The sequence below is a fragment of the Octopus bimaculoides genome, chromosome 10, assembly GCF_001194135.2.
Source record: "Octopus bimaculoides isolate UCB-OBI-ISO-001 chromosome 10, ASM119413v2, whole genome shotgun sequence".
In the NCBI taxonomy this organism is placed as follows: domain Eukaryota; kingdom Metazoa; phylum Mollusca; class Cephalopoda; order Octopoda; family Octopodidae; genus Octopus; species Octopus bimaculoides.
Genome location: NC_068990.1, coordinates 93,237,071 through 93,244,773, shown reverse-complemented (window position 1 = coordinate 93,244,773; position 7,703 = coordinate 93,237,071). Strand labels below are relative to the sequence as shown.

Sequence of the window (7,703 nt, the reverse complement as noted above, 5' to 3'; positions counted from 1 at the left end):
TATATATATATATATATATATATATATGTATGTGTGTATATGTTTGTGTGTCTGTGTTTGTCATCCCAACATCGCTCGATAACCAATGCTGGTGTGTTTACGTCCCCAATAGAATAAGTACTAGGCTTCCAAAAAATAAGTCTTGGGGTTGATTTGCTCGACTAAAAGGTGGTGCTCCAGCATGGCCACAGTCAAATGACTGAAACAAGTAAAAGAGTAAAAGAATATGTCAGAATTAAAAGGTCATTTACTAGAATTGTTTGATTTATTTAGTTTATATTGTGGAAAGAAGATTTATTTTGCCAAGCTGAAAGTCTGATTTCTAGCAACACTCAATAAGACCAACATCCTCTCCCCACCACACAAACACAATCAGACACACAGACAAAGTCTTCAGGTTAACTTGAAACACCTCTATTGACCTTCACCTTGAGACATAATGTTAAGCATTATAATTCCAGCTCACAAATCACTAAATTTATTGAAAATTCTACACTGTTCACACAAAATAAATAATGCATAATAGATACAAGCAGTATATTAATCTGTAGCTTCTCTCCTAAGCCAGTTCTGTATTTATAATTAATCTTCATAAACTATAAATTATAAACCATCTAAAGCAAAGGTAGTCAATCTTTTGTAGTTCAGCATCCCTCTATGCATGTGTGTGTGTGTGTGTGTGTGTGTGTGTGTTTGTTTACATTTGCACCTTTCTGAATATTGCAAGCTACAAGTGGTGACGTTGTTGTCATTTCTCCTGTAAATAAAATCATCTGTTAACTTTGTAACTTAGAACAATTGTAAAATAAGATCCATCTCTTGAAAGCCAGTTAAGGGTTAGTGACAGGAAGAGCATCTGACCATCAAATAATGCTTCAATAATACATTTGTCCAACCCAAAATAAAACTGAATAAAATGAAAAAAGTCTATCAAACAATGTGGTCTTCCATATATGCTTCTGTGTATACAAGCATGCATTTTTGTATGCATATATGTGTACACACATACACACATGCATGTACATATGTATGTATATGCATATGTGCCTGTCATTACATGTGTGATGTCATTACGCATGTGAATCTGTATGTTTTGACTTAAGTGTGTGTACATAGAGATAGAACTGCATAACTAGATGTGTGTATACACGTTTGCTACATGCTAAACTTCTTGAATGTTTTACATATTTTGATTGTGTTTTGATAACTGTAATCTTTTGATTAGCCATGGTCTCTCTGGCATCTTGAAACCTGTTTGTGTGTATGCATGTATGCATGTATTCATGTAATCATGTATTTATGTGCAGAGGAGAACACAGAATGTACATAGTAAAACAAGAGACTTTCAGTAAGAAACGAGAGGAGATGTTTGTCCCAGATCAAATTTAACACTTAAACAATATCAAACTTCCCTTTGCTTTAAACAGACATCAATTTCCTGTTATTTTGGCATTTGAGATGGCCATTAACAAATGAAATATATTTTCACTTTTACTTTTGTAATCACTGTTAATGCATTTCGGATGGATATATCTGATGCCATTATTGAGGTAATACTAATCCGTATAAGAGTTGCCTTGCGGAAAAAACAATTAAAAGACATTGAAGCATAGATAAACATATAGGAGGGCAGAGGAAATATGCCTCAACAAAGTCTGACTGAGCCATGCTAGCATGGAAAAGCAAACACTAAAATGATGATGGTGATTCATGGGAGTTAAAAATAGGGATGTAATAGAAAAAGCAATATAATTGGGCCCCAAGGTGGCAAGCTGGCAGAATCGTAAGCATGCCGGGCGAAAAAGGATTTCTTCTGACTCTTGAGGTTTTGGGTTCAAATTCTGCTGAGGCTGACTTTGCCTTTCATCCTTTCAGGGTCAATAGAGTTAAAACCAGTCGAGCATTTGTAAAAGATGGAGGTTGTGAAAGTGAGAAAGGGGTTTGCAATACTGACAAAGAAGCAGAGGCTTCACGGATGGAGAAGGTGAATTCTAATGTGGAATATATCATCATTGTCATCATTGTTTTCCATCCATGTTTCCGTACTTGCAGTGTCTTTAATGAAGTCCACCTTGTTACAAGTATCTGGATTAAGAAGAGTCTGAGGATAGCTTTCTCCTCTCCATTCCACCTCTTTCAGGGACAATGGTAAAAGTAACTAAGCTACAAAAATATTTTAAACTATGAGAATTCCTGATCTTAGGTCTAAGCTTTGAGTTGCTATGGCAACTCAGCAATCCTTATAATAGTAAAACTCAAAAGTTGTTTGTCTGTTTGCGTGTTCTGGAATTTTAACACAAACAGTATATTTGTGGCTACAGAATGTTTTGATTAATGGAGTCTTGCATGGTAGCAGCCCTTTTGCAGAAAATAAGCTGCAGTGGATTCCTAGGCAGCAGAAAGCTCAAACATGAAGGAATTGGTCCCATGTTATATCAATATAGAAAAGAAGCTTTGCTCCATTGATGGATAGCAGGTAACAGAGAATATAGCATGCAAAGACACACACACACACACACTGAGGGAGGGAGAGAGAAAAAGAGAGAAAAAAAGAGAGAGAATGTAGAGACTAAGGAAGAAGAAGATTACTGTTCTGCTGCAGTAAAGAGATATAAGTGTCGTGGTGTTCATTAAACAAAGTATGCGTAAGTTTGAGTCTGACAATATATATATATATATATATATATATATATATATATGGGTTGTCCCATAAATAATGCAGTTTTTTTCAATGTACATATGTCGTCATCATCATCATCATCATTTAACGTCCATTGTCCATGCTGGCATGGGTTGGATGGTTTGACCAGAGCTGGCACCTGGGGAGCCGCACCAGGTTCCAGTCTGATTTGGCATGGTTTTCTATGGCTGGATGCCCTTCCTAACACCAACCACTCCAAGACTGTCCATTTGCATGGCACCAGTATCTGCCACCACTGCAGTTTTGCTCGGCTTGAGGGGTCTTCTTCTCAAGCATGACATAATGCCCAAAGGTCTTGGTCATTGCTCCATGAGGCTGAACTCTTGAAAACAACTGCAGCATGGAAGGTGTTTTTGTGTGTTTTTAAACGGCTTATAAACACCTTCCACACTGCAGTTGTTATATATATATAACCATTATGATTTAATGTTACATACAATATGTTTATATATCACTGACTCATAAAAACGCATTTAACAAACACAAACACATAATATCATTGCTTCAACAGAAGAATGGTCATTTTTTACACTTAGTGTCCACTCTCTCTCTCTCTTTCTCCCCCTCCCTCCTTTTCTCTCTCTTTCATGCTAACAATTTTGCTCATTCACATTGTGTGTGTGTGTGTGTGTGTGTGCGTGAGATCATCCTCATCATCATCATCATCATTGTCGTTGTCATACTGGTAAGATTAGACAGGTTGTTACTATCAGAGTCAGTCCATCTATTTCCAGGGAAACTGTTTTTGTCATTTATGTGTATGTATACACACACACACACACACACACACACACACACTGTTTGTGTATATATGTATGTGTATGTGTCATGTGTCTATTTACTGTCAGTTATGGCAATACACAATATCTAAAGATGTAAGAAAAAACAACAAAAAAACCGATCTGTTGCAAGAGATACAAATAATATAAATATTGTGTTTGGAATAAAAGATTTCTGCTAAATCCCAATGATTCCTCTACAATGAATTGGTCCTTAAGAGAGGGATTTTTTTCTGTAGCACCACTGGTTATTCCCCGTCTTTTATTTCTCATATTTTACTTGTTGGACTGCAGCCGTGCTGGAGCGATACTTCGAAGAGTTTAGTTGACCCTAGAATATATTTTCAAAATTTGGTACTTATTCTGTTGGGTTCTTTTGCAAAGCTGCTAAGTTACATGGATGTAAACAAACTAACACAGGTTGTGAAGTGCTGGTGAGAGGGAAAAACACAGATAAAGGCACACACACGTAAATACAACAAGCTTCCATACAGTTTCCATTTCCTAAATTCATTCGCAAGGCATTGGTCAGCCCAGGGCTATTGCAGAAGACATTTGATCAGGGTGTCACACAATGGGATTGAACCCAAAACCACACAGTTGCAAAATGAGCTTCTTAACCACACAGCTACACCCCACACCTACAAATCTAATGGAATGTCATATAATCACATAACTTCAATCTTTCTTTGCAAGATAACACCTAATAAAAAAAAAAACAACTAACCACAATCACCCGAAAAACTTGCCAGAATTTTATTAATAAAGCAGTAAAAACTAGATTATGTCATCCAAGTTGTTTAATGTTCTAGTTTTGAAGCCCTTACGTAGTGGTTGGCATGTTCAGCTTGTCAAATTTTTTATTGTGACTGTTGCTATGTGTGTGTGTGTGTTTTTCATTAATTTTCTAACTTTCAATTAATGTTCGTAATAATTAACTTCTCATCTGCAAACACATGTTCTGACCTGTTTCATTAACACTCATTAGCATTTGCTCGTTATTCTCCGACTTTCTAGAAACGTTGCCGTGAATTTGTCAATGATCTTTTCCTGAGACACCATTATTAGGCAGGACATTGCTGCCGCAGACGCTGCTGCCGCTACTGCTGCTGCTGCTGCTGCTGCTGCATCTTGTATTTATCTCGGAAATAATTACATACAAAAAATTTTTTAAAAAAAAGGAAGAAAAATATAAAGAGTAAAAATTAAAAAAAAATTAAATGTAAAAAGAGAAACATAAATAAAAAAAATATGTTCTGCTTTAAATGGGTCAAAATCTTTCTTTTCTCTTCTTTCTTCATCTTTCCTGTTTTTTGTTTTTTTATTATATCCCGCCTTTTTCACTGAACACATGCCCATCACCTCCAAACAAAAACACCACCAACAACAACAACAGCAACATTCTCAATAGCTTGTTGAAATGGATTCAGATGATGTCTATTCACAACTTGTCGGAAATAACAACACAAACAAACCAACACACACACACACACACACACACACACACACACACACACACACACACACACACACACACACACACACACACACACACACACACACACACATGTATGAATACATATATACTCATATATACATATAAATATATGCATAAATACACACACATATAAATATGTATGTATGTATGTATATATACATATATATATACATATATATATATATATATACATACATACATATGTACATACATATGTATATATAAATAACAAACACACACTCTCTGAAAATAAAAATCATGTTCCAAGCAATAATTATGAATTATTGTGGGCAGCAGTAAGGTTGTTGTTGTTGTTGTTGTTGTTGTTGTCGGTGGTGGTGGTAGTGGTGGGAATGGTGCTGAGTAGGGGTGAAGAACTAAGCTGAAATCTGTTGGTTTTCACTGATGAATGTTAAATATGAGTTTGAGAGTAGTTATAATGGTGATTGACTAAATATTTAATAATGTGTTTGTCCACAGAGCACAGACTATTGCAATTATGTGGCGTAGACAAGTAAACACAGCTTACTGTGGTCAATAATATTTACTGATGGATTGGTTTTAAGTCTTCTCTTCCTACACACACACACACACACACACACACACACACATGCAGATTATATGTATGTACATTAATCATGGCACTCCGTCGGTTACGACGACGAGGGTTCCAGTTGATCTGATCAACGGAACAGCCTGCTTGTGAAATTAACGTGCAAGTGGCTGAGCACTCCACAGACACGTGTACCCTTAACGTAGTTCTCGGGGATATTCAGCATGACACAAAGTGTGACAAGGCTGGACCATTGAATTACAGGTACAACAGAAACAGGAAGTAAGAGTGAGAGAAAGTCGTGGTGAAAGAGTACAGCAGGGTTCACCACCATCCCCATGCTGGAGCCTCATGGAGCTTTGGTGTTTTTGCTCAATAAACACTGATAACGCCCAGTCTGGGAATTGAAACAGTGATCCTACAACTGTGAGTCCGCTGCCCTAACCACAGGGCCATTGCGCCTCCACACATACATTAATATACATATGTGCATGTATATATATATATGTATGTACATCAACATCATCACCATCATTGTTTAACGTCCACATGCAGATGCATGCATGTGCAGATGCATGCATGTGCAGATGCACAGTTAACGTTGACCAACAGGGGCCTCACAGTCTATATATTTCATGTCACACCTTTGTCCTCTGCTCTCTCTCACCCTATAAATCCATGAGCCCTGTGTACTCTCTGAAGTATTATTTAATGTGGGAATCTCTTGGCAGTCACACAACCTGCTAGAAATAGCAGCCAAGTCTCCCTCAACCCACACTATGATAAAAAAAAAATGACACAGTGGACAATGATATAGAAAATTATGGTATGGCCATGGATGGAAGGCCATGTCTGTCCAACCAAGGCTGACCAACTGCTATACACTATGATCGGGTGGAATCGTTAGAATGTCACACAAAATACCATGGAATATTATGAGACAACTCCGAGTTCAAATCACACAAAGACCAATTTTGTAGTTCATCCTTTCAGGATTGATACAATAAAGTACCAGTTTAATTATAGGGTTAATATAATTTGTTGACAAATTTCTCAGTATGTGCTTATGTTAGAAATAATATAACAATATTTTCTGTTTTGTCAATGTTGTGTCGAGGCCCAAGACATATAAATAAAGGTAGTCTGGCCGTGGTAGAGGAGTTGAGTAGCCGTCATGTAGCGATTGAGTAGAGATCATCCGAAGGTGGTAGACAGCAGTAGCAGTAGCTTGAGACATAACAGTCAACAAAGGCTTCATGAAGTTCATATGGTACTAAATTGATGCAAGGTAAATCATGAGGCATTTGTCAAACCATCCAATCCATGGTAGCTTGGAAAACAGATGTTAAATGATGATGACACTGTAGAAGATGATGATGATGATATTGATGTGTGTGTGTGTATCAAAAGTTGATAGACTACTTTGAGGTTTTCTCCAGCTGGGCTGAAACTCAGAGTAGACTCTTAATTTCTGAAATCTAAAGACATCTGTCCTTTCTATGGAAAGTATTGAGTTCTACATCAGATAATATTTGCACAATGCAAAACATGTTTTTTTAATGTACTGCACAACTCCCATGGTTAATACCTAAACATATATACATACATATACATATGTATATAGGTGTATACATACATATATATATATATATATATATATATATATATATATATATATATATATATATACACACACATATGTATATGTGTGTGTATGTGCATGTGTAATACATAATCACACCTTATGGGAAGATATCACAGTGTGATAGAAGTATATAGAGGATACAGTATTGCGTTGTGTATTGTGTATAATCAAAGATTGATATATTTGTAAAACACATGACTTGAAAAACATTTGTAGATTATTTTCATTATATAAACGCATATCTATACACACATGCATTTATGAAATCAACAACAGTCTGTGTTGTGGAAGCAATAAGAACAAAAAAAATCAAAGTAAAAAAAACTTGTAGAATTTTTATCAATTGAAGCAATCCGAAATACTCGCGGCATTATTGTGAACAATTGTGTGGCTGAGATTAAATATACGATATATGGTGGTATACACCTAAGGAGGAAATATAACTATACATGATAAAAGATATCTTATATAAAGATATCGTGTGTGTGTGTGTGTGTGTGTGTGTGTGTGTGTGTGTGTGTGTGTGT

At 36.2% G+C, this 7,703-nt stretch overlaps 1 protein-coding gene and 1 long non-coding RNA gene across 2 annotated transcripts in view; one reads left to right on the top strand and one right to left on the bottom strand.

The window, feature by feature from the left end:
- The window catches only part of LOC128248938 (uncharacterized), a 20,128-nt gene extending 15,422 nt beyond the window's left edge, over nucleotides 1-4,706 (top strand). The window contains exon 3 of the long non-coding RNA XR_008265097.1: nucleotides 4,498-4,706. This is a non-coding gene — a long non-coding RNA (uncharacterized LOC128248938). The remainder of the gene's footprint in view (nucleotides 1-4,497) is intronic.
- Nucleotides 1-7,703, bottom strand: part of LOC106876564 (high affinity cAMP-specific and IBMX-insensitive 3',5'-cyclic phosphodiesterase 8B) — a 288,850-nt gene that overhangs the window by 103,229 nt on the left and 177,918 nt on the right. The window lies entirely within an intron of this gene.